Source organism: Musca autumnalis, unplaced genomic scaffold, assembly GCF_047663935.1.
Source record: "Musca autumnalis isolate F117 unplaced genomic scaffold, ASM4766393v1 scaffold_2, whole genome shotgun sequence".
Classification (NCBI taxonomy): domain Eukaryota; kingdom Metazoa; phylum Arthropoda; class Insecta; order Diptera; family Muscidae; genus Musca; species Musca autumnalis.
Window position 1 is genome coordinate 56092110 of NW_027411755.1, and position 22698 is coordinate 56114807.

Sequence of the window (22698 nt, forward strand, 5' to 3'; positions counted from 1 at the left end):
ATATGCATTAGACGTTTTAAGCGGTTATGGTGCTGGAACAAAAAAACCGTATTTTTGAACCGTTTCTTAACGTTTGTGAGGATACATTTCTGTGCGTGAAAAAAATTATGATCATGACCTGGGGGGTGGAAAATTCTTTTTGGAGGTGAAAGCCCTTGATGTGGGCATACAGAACCCTGAAGGGCAGATCCGCCGTGAGTCGAACCTTTGTGTTATGGCGGGTTGAATTCTGGGATGGTGACCCATTATTGCAAGCGTAAAAAGTTACGTAACTGAATTTCAAGTGGTTTAGGGTGCTACTGGGACAGTATGTGCTATGTCGGCGTAAGATTATTTTCGTGACATGCCCTAGCCAAATCGGCTGAAGTTTTTTTTTAGTATTTTAACCCTGAAATTGTATCTTTCCTTTTCTTTAAAGTATATTTTTATACCTTCTTCAACAAAAAGGACATAAACAACAAAGCAGGATAAGAGTAAGACACTAAATGTTCTACAGAAATCGTCTTAAAACTATTTGGATTAGCACATACTGCACCTAAACCCACTTGAAATTCAGTTACGTAACTTTTTACGCTTGTTATAATGGGTCACCATCCCAGAATTCAACCCGCCATAACACAAAGGTTCGACTCACGGCGGATCTGCCCGTCAGGGTTCTGTATGCCCACATCAAGGGCTTTCACCTCCAAAAAGAATTTTCCACCCCCCAGGTCATGATCATAATTTTTTTCACGCACAGAAATGTATCCTCACAAACGTTAAGAAACGGTTCAAAAATACGGTTTTTTTGTTCCAGCACCATAACCGCTTAAAACGTCTAATGCATATTAGTCATATCTGTTTGACAATTTTAATAGCTTTCTAATGATATACATATACGGTTATTCGGTTCATAAAAACCGGATAAAAATTCGGTTTTAATATCGGAAAACCCGGTTCCATAATTCGGATATCCGGATATTTATTCCAAAAAATAATGAAATTAACGTGCTTAGCCAAACAAGATACAACTGTTTTAATGACTCCGAGAATTCTAGGCCATCAATAGGTTAACAATAATATATTGAGATAAATAGATATAGGGCTGTCTGAGCAAGATTCGGGTAAAAGTGAAAAACGACCGCTTAAACGTGATTTTATCGATTTTATGTCTTTGGGAACCGTACCTAAAATCTTCCGAGCGACATTTTTGTAGAATATTCCGAAGCTGAAAAATGTCATCTTGTGCCACTTTTATTGCGGTTCTTGAAATAAAGGACGAAAAGGACATTGAAGGAAGCGAGTTAGAAGGTCGAAATGTTCTACGAAAAAAATCCTCATTTGATTTGACTGAAGACATGTCATCTTAAATATAAGCTTAAACAACAGCGAACAAAGATATAACGCTGATTCCAGATGGGTTTTAGGGTCTCCAGCAAAATATTCATCACGCCATATCGCGAAAGTTCGACTCACGGCAAATCTGTCCTTCGGGGTTCTGTGTATACTCACCAAGGGCTTTCATCTCCAATAAGAATTTTCCACCCCCCAAAATTTCGGTTCACAGTGTTATTTAAAAAAAAAAATTGTATGACTTGTATAGATTTAAAAAAACTGCAGTAAACAACTTGTGGTATGGGAAACGTGATAATACATTTCTTAATATTTTTCTATACGGTGGTGGTATTTTTGATATATGCAAAAAAACCAGAACAGTTATAAGCCTAATGTGCACATGGGCAACGAAGTTTATATCATTGAGAAAAACTATGAATAAATATACACCAATTATAGAGAAGTTTCAGACTACAAAAGTACACAGAAAATGTCACCTAAATTACGCCGGAGGAGTAAAATCGGAAAAAAAATTGGTAGCCAGGAAATCTGATCCCAGTCTTAAAATTCTCGCAATCCGTGATATTTGCTTAATATGGATTCGTTTACCTTAGATATCAAGTTTTTATTTAGTAATTAATGATTTTAACTTGTAAAATTATATGTTTTTGTAAGTACTCGGTAATCCGGGCAATTCGATAATCCGGACATCGCCGAAACATGTGGTGTTCGGATTATCGAGACTATACTGTACCAGATTTCAGCTATTTCGGTATGATAATGTGAGTAAAACTTTAAAAATCCCGAAAATCTGAAGGTACCGTTGAATGAGGGCTATATCAAAACGTCGACCGATATAGCTCATTTTGAATGCCAAACATCCTAGGAATAATAGAAAAAGTTGCTAGCTGTATCTTAATTTTAAAAGACGGACGGACAGACGGACATGGTTTTATCTATGCTGACCAAGAATATATGGGGATTTCTGAGTGAAATCGGACACTTTTTCAAAATGAGAATTTTGATTTCCTTTATTTTTTATACCCTCCACATAGTATGGAGGGTATATTAAGTTTGTTTTTCCGTTTGTAACGCATTGAAATACTCATTTGCGACCCTATAAAGTATATATATTCTTGATCAGGGCAAAATTCTAAGTCGATCTGAGCACGTCCGTCCGTCCGTCCGTCTGTGGTAATCACTCTAGCATCCACAAAAATGGAGATAGGACGCTGACATTTTGGGAAAATGCGTCTTTTGTTTGCAGGCAGGTCAACTTCGATGATGGGCTATATCGGTCCACGTTTTGGTATAGCCCCCATATAACGGTACCCCCCGATTTACAGTATTTTGACGGTTTTAGCTACATTTTCAGACCGATTGGGCTATAAATTGACATTTAGGGTTCTTAAGTGGTTATACACATATATAACAAAACTTGTGGACATAGGTCCACGTTTTGGTATAGCCCCCATATAACGGTACCCCCTGATTTGCGGTATTTTGACGTTTTTAGCTACACTTTTAGACCGATTTAGCTATAATTTGACATTTAGGGTTTTTAAGTATCAATAAACATATATAACAAAAAATGTGGACATAGGTCCACGTTTTGGTATAGCCCCTATATAACGGTACCCCCGATTTACGGTATTTTGACGTTTTTAACTAAATTTTCAGACCGATTTGGCTATAATTTGACATTTAGGGTTTTTAAGTGTCAGTAAACATATATAACAAAACTTGTGGACATAGGTCCACGTTTTGGTATAACCCCCATATAACGGTACCCCCCGATTTGCGGTATTTTGACGTTTTTAGCTACATTTTTAGACCGATTTAGCTATAATTTGACATTTAGGGTTCTTAAGTATCAACAAACTTATATAACAAAAGTTGTGGACATAGGTCCACGTTTTGGTATAGCCCCCATATAACGGTACCCCCCGATATACGGTATTTTGACGTTTTTAGCTACATTATGATACCGATGTAGCTATAATTTGACATTTAGGGTTCTTAAGTGTTAATAAACATATATAACAAAACCTGTGGACATAGGTCCACGTTTTGGTATAGCCCCCATATAACGGTACCCCCCGATTTACGGTATTTTGACGGTTTTAGCTACATTTTCAGACCGATTTGGCTATAAATTGACATTTACGGTTCTTAAGTGTTAATACACATATATAACAAAACTTGTGGACATAGGTCCACGTTTTGGTATAGTCCCCATATAACGGTACCCCCCGATTTGCGGTATCTTGACGTTTTTTAGCTACACTTTTAGACCGATTTAGCTATAATTTGACATTTAGGGTTCTTAAGTATCAATAAACATATATAACAAAAGTTGTGGACTTAGGTCCACGTTTTGGTATAGCCCCATATAACGGTACCCCCCGATATACGGTATTTTGACGTTTTTAGCTACATTATCTGACCGATGTAGCTATAATTTGACATTTAGGGTTCTTAAATGTCAATAAACTTATATAACAAAAGTTGTGGACATAGATCCACGTTTTGGGATAGCCCCCATATAACGGTACCCCCCGATTTGCGCTAATTTGACGTTTTTAGCTACATTTTCAGACCGATTTAGCTATAATTTGACATTTAGGGTTCTTCAGTATCAATAAACTTATATAACAAAAGTTGTTGACATAGCTCCACGTTTTGGTATAGCCCCCATATAACGGTACCCCCGATTTACGGTATTTTGAAGTTTTTAGCTACATTTTCAGACCGATGAAGCTATAATTTGATATTTGAAGTTCTTAAATGTCAATAAACTTATGTGACAAAGTTGGGGACCTAGGTCCACGTTTTGGTATAGCCCGCATATAACAGTACCCCCGATTTACGGCATTTGACGTTTTTATCTACATTTTCAGACCGATTTAGTTATCAATTGACATTTAGGGTTCATAAATGTCAATAAACTTATATAACTAGTGGACATAGGTCCATGTTTTGGAATAGCCCCATATAACGTTACCGCCGATTTCAGGTATTTTGAGAATTTTACCAACAAGTTTTAACCGAATTATCTGTAATTTGAACATTTGAAATTCTTAGTGGTCACCACACCTCTCCACCAAAAATTGTCAAGAAAGCCCCCATATAACGGTACCTCCCGATTTTCAGTAATTTGATGATTTTACCTACAATATTAAACCGAACTAGCAGTAATTTGACATTTGAAGTTCTTAGTGGTCACAACACCTCTCCATAAAAAATTGTCAATATAGGTCCATGTTCGGATATAGCTCCCATGTAACGGTACCTCCCAATTTTCAGTAATTGGCAATTTTAGCTACAATTTTTAACAGAACTAACTGTAATTTGACATTTGAAGGTTGTAGTGGTCACCACACATCTGCATCAACAATTTTCAACATAGCCCCAATATAACGATACTTCCCGATTTTCGGTACTTTGAGGATTTTACTTAAAATGTTTAACCGAACGTAGGTCCATGTTTTTGTATAGTCCCAAAACAAACCTCCCGATTTTCCGTACCTTTCTGTAATTTGAAATTTAAAAGTCAACAAAAATTCTGCAACAAAAATTGTTCATTTAAGTTCACATCTTCGTATAGCCCACATACCTCCGAACAGCTGTTAATGACATTTGAAGTTCCCACGTTATGTACCGATTTTCGATAAATTTTTTAACCGAATTGGGAGTTATTTGACATTAAAGGCTCCCATCAAAAACTGTCACCATGGGCCCATGTTTTATTATAACCCCTATATAACAGTACCTCCCAATTTCTAGCCCACCAAAAATTGTCAACAGTTAGATATAGGCACCATAAAAAAGGGCCTCCCGAATGAAGCATTTTATGTACATTATCTGACATTTTAACGTACTCACTTAAAGTTGGGGACAGGAATGAATATTTTATGGTGGAGGGTATGAAAAGTTCGGCCCGGCCGAACTTAATGCTTTTTTACTTGTTTTTTTTTGCTGTGGTAATACTGCTTATCAGCAAAACAACTTATTATATTTTCAGATTTTTTAACTAAAGGTTTCAGAAAAATCTCGCCTTGAAAATGTGGAATTCTGAATAAACTATAGGCAAGAAATACTCATAACATCTTTAATATCGATTTTCTTGAAATTATACTACGATTATTAAAAAAAATTAAGTCTTATTTCGTAGTGAGATTCGAATAACTACAATTTTTTCTATTTTTATACCCTACACCACTATGTGGGGAGGGTATTATATGTTGGTTCCCTGCCAGCAATTGGAAGTGAGTTTCGCACTCCCTCGCCTAAGAGGTCACTCCGGAGACACGTCAAGGAAGATCGTTGGTGAATTACACAAACAATTTCTATAGCCTTATTGTGATTACGTTTTATCGCGTCTACCGACACTTCGGAGTAACTTCTGAGTGACTTCCGAGGCGATTGTTTACATTTATTTAATGATTCAACACATTTGAACAAATATAGCACATTTTCTTTCTGACGATTATATGAGACGGTGGTGCAGTGGTAAGCACACTCGCTTGGCACTCTAAAGGTCCGGGTTCGCTTCCTAAATCAGGCAACAAAACATCACATTTTTAAAATGACTAAATTAATATAGGCGGAAATTGCAAAGAATAATTTCTCCAAAAGTGAAGAGAAATAAAAAAATAAATAAAAATAAAAAACTTAAAAAAATTAATAAAAAAAATAAATAAAAATTAAAAAAAATAAATAGAAAAAAAAATTAAAAAATTTCTTTTTTTGATTTCTAGAACTATCGCGGAAATGATCTTCCAGAAGTGTCGCTGGAGTGACTTCCAAGACGACACGCCGGTGTGGTTCATTTCTTCACAACGGAGGTCACTTCAGGGTGACTTCTGCGACTATCGCCGCGACTGTTTTCATCGCCCTGGGCGACACGCCTAAGTCACTTCCGCGATACTTTTTGCTTGCAGTGTTTTGGCCAATAAGTTTGTAACGCATCGAAATAATGGTCGTAGACCCATACATATGTATATGTAAATGAATGTCTCGACGAACTGAGTCGATCTGGCTATATGTGTCCGTCCGTCTGACCATCTAAACCTTGTAATCACGCTATAGGTCGCAATTTTAATTCGATCGCCATCAAGTTTTGGTTGTTGATGAAGGTCCCGGAGGGAAAGAAGCCTATTGATTTTGGTGATTATGATAGCTGTTGGAGTGTGGGATAGATGTACGGTGTTAGTTTTGGAATTTCGTACTCGTTTGTACGATAATTACTAAATGGTACTAAATTGGGTGCAAATTGGATTTGGGTTAGCGTATAGAGCTAGAATCCTGAAGTTTGGAATTAGGATTACTGTTGGAGTGTAGGTTTGAGATATGGAGGTAGTTTAAATTTGGAAAATTCTCACTTATGGGTACGAAAAGTACGAAATTGTACTAAATTTGGTACAATGTTGATTTGAAGGAACGGATAGAGCTGAAATCCTGATATTTGGAATTAAGATAACTGTTGGGCGTAGGAGTGAGATATGGAGGTAGGTTTGGAAAATCAAACTCGTTTGTACTAAATGGTACTTAATTTGGTACAATTTGGTATTGGGTAATAGAATTAAACTGGTATCCTGAAATTTAACATTACGATTACTCTTGGTGTGTGGGTTATGAAAACGTGTACCATAAAAGTACAACAGTTATAAATTGTACAAAATTTAGTATTGGGTCTTTCTGGATTTCTGAATTGTGTAAATGCATACTAAATGCATGCTAAATGGTGCTACATTTGGAGTAATTTTGGTATTAGATGAAGGGATATAAAATTGGGAATGGAATATATCTGGAATTCCGAAATTTGGTAACATGGTTACTATTGGTGAGTGATGTTGTGATAATGAGGCCGTTTTGGAACTATAAGTACTATGAGCGTACGAAAAGTAATAAATGGTACTAAATTTGGTACAACTTGGATGAAACAATAATGCTGGAATTCTGATATTAGGGTCACTGCTGGTGCGTAGGGTTAAGATAAGGAGGTTGATTTTTAAATAGGTACTATAAATTTGGAAATTTTGGGATTCTGAAATTTGAAATAATTGTCACCTTTAAAACGTTTTGGATTAATAGGAACGAATTTGAATTAGAGTCTTACAGAAACCTGCAATAAGTGTACGAAAAGTATTAATTTCATATCATTAGTATTAGGCAGGTTAAAAATCGAATTTTGTAATTTTTACAAATTTTTCATATTTTACTTTATACATTTTCAATGCTCAAAATATGAACGGGGTAAATAAAAATCTGTTTGCATCCACTTTTCTATTAATGTGAACTTTTCGCTAACGAAGTAGCGGGCACATGCTAGTCCCAAATAAATGCAAAAGAAAATGTTTGATGACAAAAATGGTGATCCAACCACCATGCGAGTAGGTGATACTGTGAATAAAGTCGTGATATTTAAAAGAACGTGGTGTGATTAGGATGCAGTCTGATTCCCATCTTGAAGTGGTGCCTCTAAATATTATACCCATATCTCAGAAATATTGGCCAACTCTAAAAAATTAAAATTATAATGTTGTCGTCATGATCACAACAAATCGCAACACAGTCCGAGAAATGAGCACAAACTGGATTAAAGCCCAAAGCTGTAACGTGTTCGCTACAGTTATCATGACCACATTACAACTCGTCAACTTCTATTTAGTATGGAATAATAGTTCTTCATATTTCGGATCCGGATCATTAGAATGGATGAAGCTACCCCTACTGGAAAAGCATACGAAACAGAGCCTTTTGACGTTAACGGCTATTATTAAATAAACAAGTACAGATCGAAAAGCATTTTGTCCAAAATTGGAGAAGATTTCGAAATATATGCCTAGTTCTGCATTCATAAAGATGTTCTGTAACTGGTCCCTAAGCAAATAAGTAAGCTTTAGGTACTATTGTGATGCAATCCTCAATTATTCGCAATTACAGTAAGGTATATATTTTCTTCTCGTATTTTACAAGGACATTCGCTAATGCCTTAACACCATCTTCTCTGTAAACTGTCCGCAAATTCTCTCTTTACAGATTTGCCGAAAGATCTATAAATCATTAGCTTCGTTGCCGTACATTTTAATAGTAAAACTCTTAAAAGAGAGAACTGTAAAAAAATTATTCTTACATAAAAGTTTTTTATATAGTTCGGGAACGGAAAAATGGAAAATACGTCAATAAAACTGGAAAAAATGTCAAGGTCAGCGTATCAGCCAATCAGACGCCGGTATCCACTTTACTATTTTTTACACGCTTAAATTCTTTGAGTAAAAAGTTTTTAAAGAGAGCGTAAAATGTGTAAAAGTGGTAAAAATTTTAAAAACTTTTTAGTTCTGGAACAAAGCTATTATTACGATCGTTTGTTACTCTTTCTTCATGCTGGCGTGACTAACCCATCGGCTCAATACAAGTACACTACATTCATTCTTCAACATTATTCTATAATTGATATGGAATCAATCTTCAAAAAAGTTTTCGAAATACGAATATATTTTTGGCATTATTATTTGCTTTAAGTCCCACATTAATATTTGCAGATTTCTATTTATATTAATGAACAGAAAATGTTAATAATAACACTGTGACACAAAATGGAGGTTAAAATCAGGGGCAGAGATAATTCCGTTTGGGAATGAAAGCCCTTGGTGAGTATATTAATAATCCCGAACGACAGACCCGCCGTGAGTTAAACTTCCGAGTTATGGTGTTATGAAATTTCTGCTAAAGACCCTGTAAGGCATCTGAAATTGTTTTAGCTTATTTATTAGATGACATGTCTTCAGTCAAATCGAATGAGGATTATTTTCGTAGAGCATTTTGACCTTCTAACTCGCTCCCTTCAATGTCCGTTTCGTCCCTTATTTTAAGAACCGCTATAAAAGTAGCACAAGATGACGTTTTTCAGCTTAGAAATGTTTTGCAAAAATGTCGCTCAGAAAATTTTATGTACGACTCTCATTGACAACTAATCCATTTTGTCGCGTTTTCTTGGCCATTTTTGACATTTACCCTGTTTTGGCTTAGAAAAACACTATATTTTGTTTTTGTATATTCGTTATTTATTGCTTGTTCTGAGCCAAAACAGGGTAAATGTCAACAAGTAAAAAAGCATTAAGTTCGGCCGGGCAGAACTTTTCATACCCTCCACCATAAGAAATTCATTCCTGTCCCCAACTTTAAGTGATTACGCTAAAATATCAGATAATGTACATAAAATGCTTCATTCGGGAGGCCCTTTTTATGGTGCCTATATCTAACTTTTGACAATTTATGGTGGGCTATAAATTGGGAGGTACTGTTATATAGGGGTTATAATAAAACATGGGCCTATGTTGACAGTTTTTAATGGGAGCCTTTAATGTCAAATAACTCATAATTCGGTTAAAAAATTTAGCTAGAATCCTCAAAATATCGAAAATCGGTACATAACGTGGGAACTTCAAATGTCATTAACAGCTAGTTCGGAGGTATCTGGGCTATACGAAAATATGAACTTAAATGAACAATTTTTGTTGCAGAATTTTTGTTGACTTTTAAATTTCAAATTACAGAAAGTTCGTCCAAAAAATAAAGCTAAGGTACGAAAAATCGGGAGGTTCGTTTTGGGGCTATACAAAAACATGGACCTACGTTCGGTTAAACATTTTAAGTAAAATCCTCAAAGTACCGAAAATCGGGAAGTATCGTTATATTGGGGCAATGTTGAAAATTGTTGATGCAGATGTTTGGTGACCACTACAACCTTCAAATGTCAAATTACAGTTAGTTCTGTTAAAAACTGTAGCTAAAATTGCCAAATTACTGAAAATTGGGAGGTACCGTTACATGGGAGCTATATCCCAACATAGACCTATGTTGACAATTTTTGATGGAGAGGTGTTGTGACCACTAAAAACGTCAAATGTCAAATTACTGCTAGTTCGGTTTAATATTGTAGCTAAAATCATCAAATTACTGAAAATCGGGAGGTACCGTTATATGGGGGCTTTCTTGACAATTTTTGGTGGAGAGGTGTGGTGACCACTAAGAATTTAAAATGTCAAATGTTCAAATTACAGATAATTCGGTTAAAACTTGTTGGTAAAATTCTCAAAATACCTGAAATCGGGCGGTAACGTTATATAAGGGCTATTCCAAAACATGGACCTATATCCACTAGTTATATAAGTTTATTGACATTTAAGAACCCTAAATGTCAATTGATAGCTAAATCGGTCTGAAAATGTAGATAAAAACGTCAAAATGCCGTAAATCGGGGGTACCGTTATATGGGGGCTATACCAAAACGTGGACCTAGGTCCACAACTTTTGTTATATAAGTTTAGTTACACTTAGGAACCCTAAATGTCAAATTATAGCTATATCGGTCTGAAAATGTAGCTAAAAACGTCAAAATACCGTAAATCGGGGGGGTACCGTTATATGGGGGCTATAACAAAACGAGGACCTATGTCTACAAGTTTTTTCACATAAGTTTATTGAACTTCAAATGTCAAATTATAGCTTCATCGGTCTGAAAATGTAGCTAAAAACGTCAAAATACCGTAAATCGGGGGTACCGTCATATGGGGGCTATACCAAAACGTGGACCTATGTCCACAACTTTTGTTATATAAGTTTATTGATACTTAAGAACCCTAAATGTTAAATTATAGCTAAATCGGTCTGAAAATGTAGCTAAAACCGTCAAAATACCGTAAATCGGGGGGTACCGTTATATGGGGGCTATACCAAAACGTGGACTTATGTCCACAACTTCCAATACATAAGTTTATTAACACTTAAGAACCCTAAATGTCAAATTATAGCTACATCGGTCTGATAATGTAGCTAAAAACGTCAAAATACCGTATATCGGAGGGTACCGTTATATGGGGGCTGTACCAAAACGTGGACCTATGTCCACAACTTTTGTTATATATGTTTATTGATACTTAAGAACCCTAAATGTCAAATTATAGCTAAATCGGTCTAAAAATGTAGCTAAAAACGTCAAAATACCGCAAATCGGGGGGTACCGTTATATGGGGGCTATACCAAAACGTGGACCTATGTCCACAACTTTTGTTATATAAGTTTACAGACATTTAAGAATCCTAAATGTCAAATTATAGTTACATCGGTCTGAAAATGTAGCTAAAAACGTCAATATACCGCAAATCGGGCGGTACCGTTATATGGGGGCTATACCAAAACGGGGACCTATGTCCACAACTTCTAATTTATAAGTTTATTAACACTTAAGAACCCTAAATGTCAAATTATAGCTACATCGGTCTGATAATGTAGCTAAAAACGTCAAAATACCGTATATCGGGGGGTACCGTTATATGGGGGCTATACCAACACGTGGACCTATGTCCACAACTTTTGTTATATACGTTTATTGATACTTAAGAACCCTAAATGTTAAATTATAGCTAAATCGGTCTAAAAATGTAGCTAAAAACGTCAAAATACCGTAAATCGGGGGGTACCGTTATATGGGGGCTATACCAAAACGTGGACCGATATAGCCCATCATCGAACTTGACCTGCCTGCAAACAAAAGACGCACTTTCCCAAAATTTCAGCGTCCTATCTCCATTTTTGTGGATGCTAGTGTGATTACCACAGACTGACGGACGGACGGACGTGCTCAGATCGACTTAGAATTTTACCCTGATCAAGAATATATATACTTTATAGGGTCGCAAATGAGTATTTCAATGCGTTACAAACGGAAAAACAAACTTAATATACCCTCCATACTCTGGTGGAGGGTATAAAAATGACCGTGAAACGCTACAAAATCAGTTGTCAATGAGAGCCGTACCTAAAATTTTTGAGTGACATGTTTGCAGAACATTTCGAATCTGAAAAACATCATCTTGTGGTACTTTTATAGCGGTTTTTAAAATAAGGTACGGAAAGGACATTGAAGGAAGCGAGTTAAAAGGTCGAGGTGCTCTACGAAAATAATCCTCATTCGATTTGACTGAAGACATGTCATCTTATAAATAAGCAAAAACAGCAATTAACGAAGATATAACGCTAATTTCAGATGCCTCACAGGGTCTTCAGCGGAAACTCAATAACTCTGAAGTTCGACTCACGGCGGATCTGTACTTCGGTATTCCTAATACACTGACAAAGGCCTTTCATCCCCAAAAGGAATTATCTCTGCCCCAAAATTTCGGTTCACAGTGTAATTGAATCAATTTTAGGTGGATCCCATAACAATATCTTCACGAGATATTTGAGTTCATTACATATCACTGATTTTATACATACATACCAACATAGATACAGTAATCTCCCTTGAACTTAGTTTTGTGTTGTGTATCTATTCTATTAACATTTAAAAACAATTATCTAAATATTTTAAGCATTTGAAAAAAAGTTGAAAAGTTCTTTCGTTATGTCCGCAAACTCAAATATTCGATTAACAAAGTAGACCCACCGTAAACACACTCCCAACTTACCTCAGTTTCTTTCACTACCATGGAAATGTATGTACGGATGCATCCACTAAATGTGAAAAATATCCAGTTACAGCTGTAGTAACCTCCCCACAAATTCTATCATAAAGAGGTAGACAAAACGCACATTTGAACGCTGGTTACAAAGTTCAATGAAAATCAATGATTTCCACTTGTAGTGTGGTTGAAAGAGAATCAGAGAGAAAAATAAAAGCAAATTAATTCCAGGTGAAATACTACGAATGACAACACTAATTATGCAATTTTTTCCTTCTTTTTATACCCTCCACCATAGTATGGAGGGTATATTAAGTTTGTTTTTCCGTTTGTAACGCATTGAAATACTCATTTGTACTCATATATACTAAAGTATATATATTCTTGATCAGGGTAAAATTCTGAGTCGATCTGTGCACGTCCGTCCGTCCGACTGTGGTAATCACTCTAGCATCCACAAAAATTGAGATAGAACGCTGAAATTTTGGGAAAATGCGTATTTTGTTTGCAGGCAGGTCAAGTTCGATGATGGGCTATATCGGTCCACGTTTTGGTATAGCCCCCATATAACGGTACCCCCCGATTTACGGTATTTTGCCGTTTTTAGCTACATTTCAGACCGATTTAGCTATAATTTGACATTTAGGGTTCTTAAGTGTCAATAAACTTATATAACAAAAGTTGTGGACATAGGTCCACGTTTTGGTATAGCCCCCATATAACGGTACCCCCCGATTTACGGTATTTTGCCGTTTTTAGCTACAATTTCAGACCGATTCAGCTATAATTTGACATTTAGGGTTCTTAAGTGTCAATAAACTTATATAACAAAAGTTGTGGACATAGGTCCACGTTTTGGTATAGCCTCCATATAACGGTACCCCCCGATTTATAGTATTTTGACGTTTTTAGCTTCATTTTCAGACCGATTTAGCTATAATTTGAAATTTAGGGCTCTTAAGCGTCACTAAACTTATATAACAAAACTTGTGGACATAGGTTCACGTTTTGGTATAGCCCCCATATAACGGTACCCCCCGATTTACGGTATTTTGACGTTTTTAGCTACATTTTCAGACCGATTTAGCTATAAATTGACATTAAGGGTTCTTAAGTGTCAATAAACTTATATAACAAAACTAGTGGACGTAGATCAATGTTTTGGAATAGCCCCCATATAACGTTACCGCCCGATTTCAGGTATTTTGACGATTTAAGTCGCATTTCTAGACCGAATTAGCTATAATTTGATATTTAGTGTTTTTAGTGACCAAAAAACTTATATTCGAAAAAAATATGAACATAGGTACATGTATTGGTATAGCCCCATATAACGGTACCTCCTGATTTTCGGTATTTTGAGATTTTTACCTACAAGTTTTAACCGAATTAGCTGTAATTTGAATATTTGACATTTGAAGTTCTTAATGGTCACCACACCTCTCCACCAAAATTGTCTGAAATTTTGGGAAAATGCGTCTTTTGTTTGCAGGCAGGTCAAGTTCGATGATGGGCTATATCGGTCCACGTTTTGATATAGCCCCCATATAACGGTGCGCCCCTATTTACGGTATTTTGACGTTTTTAGCTAAATTTTCAGGTCGATTAAGCTATAGTTTGACATTTAGGGTTCTTAAGTGTAAATAAACTTATATAACAAAAGTTGTTGACATAGGTCCACGTTTTGGTATAGCCCCCATATAACGGTACCCCCGATTTATGGCATTTTGACGTTTTTAGTTACATTTTCAGACCGATTTAGCTATTAATTGACACTTAGGGTTCATAAATGTCAATAAACTTATATAACTAGTGGACATAGGTCCATGTTTTGGAATAGCCCCCATATAACGTTACCGGCCGATTTCAGGTATTTTGACGTTTAAATTCCCATTTCTAGACCGAATTAGCTATAATTTGATATTAAGGGTTCTTAGTGACCAAAAAACTTATTTTTCAAAAATTATGAACGTAGGTGCATGTTTTGGTATAGCCCTGTATAACGGTACCTCGGTATAACGGATTTCGGTATCCCCATATAACGATTTTCGGTATTTTGAGAATTTTACCTACAAGTTTTAACCGAATTATCTGTAATTTGAACATTTAACATTTGAAATTCTTAGTGGTCACCACACCTCTCCACCAACAATTGTCAAGAAAGGTCGAGGTATTGATAAAGCTCCCATATAAAAGTACCTCCCGATTTTCAGTAATTTGATGATTTTAACTACAATATTAAACCGAACTAGCAGTAATTTGACATTTGAAGTTCTAAGTGGTCACAACACCTGTCCATAAAAAATTGTCAACATAGGTCCATGTTCGGATATAGCTTCCATATAACGGTACCTCCCAATTTTCAGTAATTGGCAATTTTAGCTACAATTTTTAACCGAACTAACTGTAATTTGACATTTGAAGGTTGTAGTGGTCACCACACATCTGCATCAACAATTTTCAACATAGCCCCAATATAACGATACTTCCCGATTTTCGGTACTTTGAGGATTTTACTTAAAATGTTTAACCACGTAGGTCCATTTGGTATAGCCCCAAAACAAACCTCCCGATTTTCCGTACCTTAGCTATATTTTTTGGACGAACTTTCTGTAATTTGAAATGTAAAAATTGTTCATTTAAGTTCATATTTTCGTATAGCCCACATACCTCCGAACTAGCTGTTAATGACATTTGAACTTCCCACGTCATGTACCGATTTTCGGTATTTTGAGGATTCTAGCTACAATTTTTAACCGAATTAGGAGTTATTTGACATTAAAGGCTCCCATCAAAAACTGTCAACATAGGTCCATGTTTTATTTTAACCCCTATATAACGGTACCTCCCAATTTCTCGCCCACCAAAAATTGTCAACATACATAGTTAGATATAGGCACCATAAAAAGGGCCTCCCGAATGAAGCATTTTATGTATATTATATGACATTTTAACGTACCCACTTAATGTTGGGGACAGGAATGAAAACTAATTATTCCATTTTAGTTCAGAATATTTTATGGTGGAGGGTATGAAAAGTTCGGCCCGGCCGAACTTAACGCTTTTTACTTGTTCTTTTTCCTTTTGCAAGGAGAGATAAAGAAAACATAGAGTTTATTTTTCATTTAAATGCAATTTAGATTAGTTTAGTTTTAGTTCATTAAATTTTTCACATCAAAGAGTAACTCTTTAAATTATTCAAGCTAATATCTAGTTTTGTAGCAAATGCTGTCGTATTTTCTCGTCAGCTGTAATACAAGTATTGATCGATACTTCCAGATGTTATTTGTTAAATTTGTCAGTAGAATTTTGAAACTGAATTGACCATAATTATGCATCCTTCTTGAAATTTCATAATATAAATCAGCGTTAGGCAAGAGAGCACACACATGCTCTCGGTGAACGTTGCTCTCCACACACACACACACAATTCAACTACCCAGCTAAAATTTTTTCCGAGGGCTCTGAATTCCGACTTTTTCTGAATATATTTTTAGAAATTTGCCGATTTCTCTAATATTTTCTTAGAAATTGGACCGATCTTCCATAAGTTTATTTTAAGAATCTCTGCACATTTTCTGAAAAATCTTAAGAATCGTCATTCCGAATTCGTTGCGATTTCTAATCGATTTTCTAAGGGATTTTTTGTTCGGTTGCTGTCGAAAAACAAAATGACTGGCTATAAAATTCGTATATACAACTTTTTAATTTTTTTAATATAAATGCAACATATTGTAATTTAAGCTAGTGTTGATAGCTTCAACATACTCGTGCACATTGTTCTACTATTAATCACAAAATGATAACAACAGGCAAAATATATTAGAAAGTTTGAAATTAGAATCTTCCTTAAATAGCGCATTAAAAGAAAATTGTCTCTGAGTGAAAATTGTCTCAGTTATTCATAAAAAATATTTTTAAGTAATAGTTGGAATTATAGATAGTTTATTGTATTCCAAAATATGAAATATCAATGTTCTATTGTTTTTGTAGTCCCACTTCTAAATTCAGGTATCTTATCTGCAAATATAAAGTTTTTAAAAAACTTCCAAACCAACTATTAATGACAGAACTCAGATTTACAGACTCTACGTACAAAATTTCATCAAATTCGATCAACCCGTTTCGGAGGACTATGTTTTTGTTCGAATACTCTGTCATGATTGATATAAAATAAGAAAAAATTTATACAACGTCACCATAAATGGTCTAAAATGATCAGAATTAGTTTTTGATAGAATTTGATACATAATGCTAAAAAAGTGCTGTTGCAAAATTCAAAAATCAAAGTTTAAAAATACCGATCCTATTCATGAAATGTTATTTCGGATATTATTGTAACGAAGGATCCCAGAACAAAACGTTTTTGCGGTTTTGGTTTCATTACGAATGGGAGTAGTACATGATTGATATTAACCAAAATGTTGTTCCTCATAAGATTGATATTCTATAAAGCAGTTTCCATTTCATTACGTTTTTGGCTTCTCCTGTAAAATTGCGTTTTTTTAGTTACGTCTTTGGGCATTTATGTTACAAAGATATAACTTATTTAAGAACGACTTTATGCCGTAATGACAAAATAAAATAAATAACTGCAACGGAAATCATGCTTGCACTCGATGAGGAAGCTTTTCTACACTGCTTTGTAGTATTTTCGATGTTTGTAAAAAATACAAAAGATGTGTGACCCTAGTATACATTCTTAATCTGCATAAAATGTCAATTCGATATCCATCAGTCCATCTGTTGAAAATTAGACAAAGCTCTCATAATTTTAATAGAGCTTTTTAATGAAAATTATATAATTCCTAAGACTGCAGAAGATCGAAGTTTTTGAAAGCCGCCAGAAACCGAAGCCTTTCAATAATTGAATAGAAATGTCATTTAATTGTGTAATAGTTTTAACAATTAATAATAGTTTTAACAATAAATTGTAATTGCATGATCGGGAACGTCCGAATACGGATTCGCAGATAAAAATTAAGAAGTAGTACTTTTGTTATTGAAGATGGATTTTATTGGTCCATGTTTTAAAATAGACTCCATGGAACAATACTGTTACGAAAGTAACTGATAGATTTAAGTTAATTTGGGCGAATTTCTATTAATTTATGAATTTGAATTGTAAAGTAGATTTTCATTAAGCATTTACTTCATTTAAATCAAATTTACAACAACAATTACGCTATAAGAATTCCAATCACTACTTTTCTTTGTGGCCTTGATCTTGTTATTGTTGTACGCCTTTCGTTCTCTCTCTCATTTATTTCTGCAACAACAAATATTACTGCAATTATGAAATTATTGCTTAGTGTTAATTTACACTGTTTACTTATCTATTGTTGTTGTACTCTTTCTATTTACATTGGCCATTCGATTATGTTTCTGCATTGTAACCCCTTCTTCTCTCTATAGCCTTATTGTGATTACGTTTTATCGCGTATGCCGACACTTCGGAGTGACTTCTGAGTAACTTCCAACGCGATTATTTACATTTATTTAATGATTCAACGCATTTGAACCAGGGTTTCGGAGTCGAGGTATTTTCGGCTCGACTCCGACTCCGACTCCAGGCGAGTTTTTTTCACGACTCCGACTCCGACTCAGACTCCGGGTCGACTCCGAGAGTGAATTCCTATACCACTTAAAAAGTATTAAAATGTGCACAAAATTGTAATTTTTTCCTATATAGGCTAATGTGTTAGTTCAAATACATTCGAACATATCAATACTGTTTCTGCCGAATCTTACATTGACAAATATCAAAGTTAGAAAGTTTTTTTTCGGTTTTCCTTTTTTTGCACGAGTATATTCTGGACGGAATTCTTCCGCATGAGAGAATCTTTAAGCCTTCAAAATATGTGAAAATGATGGGGCAATACAAATCGTAAGGACTACATGCAATAAAAACTATAAGCAATCCACGACCAAGTTTCAAACTGGATGTAAGCCAAAAATTTGTTGTGCTTAGCCTCAAAAGGAGACCCCCAGTTGTAAAGCACAATTAAAGCCATTTTTCATGATTTTTTCCCGAAAAAACTACTTAACTTTTTGGCAGATTTTTTTCTTCATCTGAAAGAGAAAAATATTACCAAGTTTTGAGGTCGTCTACGAATCCTTTTTTTATTAAAGTATTTTGCGGTGCAAACTCTATCTCAAAAACTATCGCGAGAAAAACACAGTTTATATGCTGCATACAAAATAAAATAAATTGTTCCCATCCAACGCTCATACTGTGGCAATATTGTTCCGATCGACTTACAAATTTTACCACATATTCTATGCTACTTATACTTTCTACTTTTTTCTGAAATTTATAAGTAGGGATCACCCATTAAACCCTCACATTTTGAACTTGGTGTGGTGTGGATAATTTTATTGAAATATTTGAGATATATTGTGTACACCACTCAGCACGTAGGCAGATGGATGTTTTCTGGAACTGAAAAATTAGCAAACGATGAGATTTCGTGCATGAAAATATTCTACAAAAATGTTGCTAGGAACATTTCAAGTAGGGTCGGTTCACTAGGACGAGAAATCGATATTGCCATGTTTTCATACTGTTTTTTGAGAAAGTAACGGGTAAAACTGATAAAAGACAATGAAAACGTGACAATGTCGATTTCTTCATATAATTTTCGGTGGAACATTTTTGTAGAAACTTTAATTTTGTTTTACTTTTTTGGTTCAAGAACAAAAAGGACATGGAAGAAACTGAGCTAGGATATTTGACAGAAAGTTTCCTCATTCCATTTAACTGAAAACATGTCATCTAAAAATGATGAAAAAATATCTCTAAACAGAGATATAAAACTATTTTCTCAATGATTGATAGGGGTCAAATAAAAAAAAAAAACATTATGTCATGACTCAGAAATTTCAGCTATGGGATCCATTGGGGTTCTCAATTGGGGCTTTCATTCCCAAAAGGAATTTTCCTCCCCCAGATATTAACTTCCATTTTGTGTCACAGGGTATTCAGTAAGATTTCCCATAGATATCACAATGTCTTTTATAGAAGACAAGGATGACTTCTCATAAAAGACAAGATGAGAATACCAATAGACCTTTGTGAGAAGACCAGTAAGACTTCTGACGAAAGGTCCAGTCTTAATTCGATTGTCATAGAACTTTACTTTTGTTTGCAAAAATGTAATATTTTTTAATATTTCTTTATTTATCGATATTTCGCAATCATTTAAATTGCATTTATGAATTATTGTAGAATATCGGTTCACTAGGACGAGAAATCGATATTGCCATGTTTTCATACTGTTTTTTGAGAAAGTAACGGGTAAAACTGATAAAAGACAATGAAAACGTGACAATGTCGATTTCTTCATATAATTTTCGGTGGAACATTTTTGTAGAAACTTTAATTTTGTTTTACTTTTTTGGTTCAAGAACAAAAAGGACATGGAAGAAACTGAGCTAGGATATTTGACAGAAAGTTTCCTCATTCCATTTAACTGAAAACATGTCATCTAAAAATGATGAAAAAATATCTCTAAACAGAGATATAAAACTATTTTCTCAATGATTGATAGGGGTCAAATAAAAAAAAAACATTATGTCATGACTCAGAAATTTCAGCTATGGGATCCATTGGGGTTCTCAATTGGGGCTTTCATTCCCAAAAGGAATTTTCCTCCCCCAGATATTAACTTCCATTTTGTGTCACAGGGTATTCAGTAAGATTTCCCATAGATATCACAATGTCTTTTATAGAAGACAAGGATGACTTCTCATAAAAGACAAGATGAGAATACCAATAGACCTTTGTGAGAAGACCAGTAAGACTTCTGACGAAAGGTCCAGTCTTAATTCGATTGTCATAGAACTTTACTTTTGTTTGCAAAAATGTAATATTTTTTAATATTTCTTTATTTATCGATATTTCGCAATCATTTAAATTGCATTTATGAATTATTGTAGAATATCCTGAAGATGCAATTTAAATGATTGCGAAATATCGACAAATAAAGAAATATTAATACAAAAGACCTCGAGATTGGAAAAATCATTAATTTCAATAAATAATGAGTTTAAAAAAAGTTCTTGTTTCAAATTTAATGTTATATTTCTATAACGTGGAAAAAATTTTGCCCGGAGTCGGAGTCGATTTATTTTTTTCGACTCAGACTCCGACTCCGACTCCAGTAAAATTGCTCGACTCCGACTCGTAGACTCCGACTCCGAAACCCTGATTTGAACAAATATAGAACATTTTCTATCTGATGATTATATGAGGCGGTGGTGCAGTGGTAAGCACACTCGCCTTGCACTCTGAAGGTCCGGGTTCGCTTCCCAAGTCAGACAACAAAACATCACATTTTTAAAATGACAAATAAATAAATAGAAAAAAATATTTTTTTAAATTTCTAGAACTATCGCGGAAATGATCTTCTAGAAGTGTCGCTGGGGTGACTTCCAAGACGACGCCTATGTCACTTCCGCGATAGTTTTTGCTTGCAGGGTAGTCGTAAACACCCACCGGTCAGTTTGCGTGTGCGTACATGCGTGTATTTGCCAATTGGTTAGCAGTGCCTGAATATTGTAGAAGCTCCTAGATCAAGGAGATTAGAATAGTCTATGTAGCAGCGGGCACATATAAATACGGGAAAAGAAAATCTGGGAGTTAGTTGTTAATAATTAACCGCGAGATTTAAATCGTAAGTGTAATCTAAAGAGTAAATAAGTAACCTGAATAGAATAAGGCTGTGTGCTAGTAGAGAAATAAAGTCTTGTGCGAGTAACTGAAGTGATTAACGTCAATAAGACATTGTAGAATCGTAATACAAAACGAACCCTGTTTTATTTGGTACAAATCGTACTGGGGAATAAAACAACGTCTACACGGGATTAAATTCAAACCCTAATTCCATAACAATACCATATTTTCGGTTTCGGTATAGGTCCATAGTGCCAGTAGAACAATACCGCCATATTTTCGATACTTTATTGGTTTTAGCCACATCGTACACAATTTTGATCTTGGTCTTCGGTTGAGGTACAAACATTTTTTGCCGAAAATGTCCGGCGAATCTACACGTTTCGGCATAGCACCCATAGAACGACACCGCCCGAAAGCGGTATTTTTGAAGTTCAGCTTCAAAAAAATTTGATATTTGGTCTTCCTAACATTTCTTACAGAAAAAATGGGTACAAAATTTAGCAACACGGCAAATTTGACACTGCGCTGTGTGTATTCTAACCTTCAGACTCGCGGTACTGGAATATGATAGAATATATAACACAACCACATAAAATGCATTCCTGTCGCTATTTATTGTATTAATGTATTTACTTTACCAAATAATAAATCAATAAAAAATTAATTAAAAAATTAAGTTTCAGTGTTTTATTTATAAATGCACTTAAAAGTAGAAAACAATTCGTCGTTAGCCTTAATAAGTATATTCTTCCTCATGATGGAATCTCTCAAATAAAAAGCAAGCGTTTTAATTGAGATATTCAATCATGAAGAAGAATATACTTATTGAGGCTAAGCGACAAAATATTTTCTAGTTTTAAGTGCATTTATAAATAAAACATTGAAACTTAATTCTTTATTTATTTTTTATTTTTAACTTTTTAGTAAATACATATTTTGACCACTGAGAAGTCCATAACCAAATTACAGTCAATTTAGGCCGAAAATGTAGATAAAACTTTAAATTGCCTGAAATCGAGTGGTACCGTTATATGGGGGCTACACCAAAATCTGACCCATGTACACAATTTTTGGTGGGGGAGTTTCTGTAAAATTGGGAACTCCAAATGCCAAGTTACAGCCAATTCGGACTAAAAATGAATACAAAATCCTCAAAAAATCTTAAATTGAGTGGTACCGCTATATGGGGTCAATAGGAAAAAATAGACCCATTTTGGTTTCGGTTTCATATTCATAGTC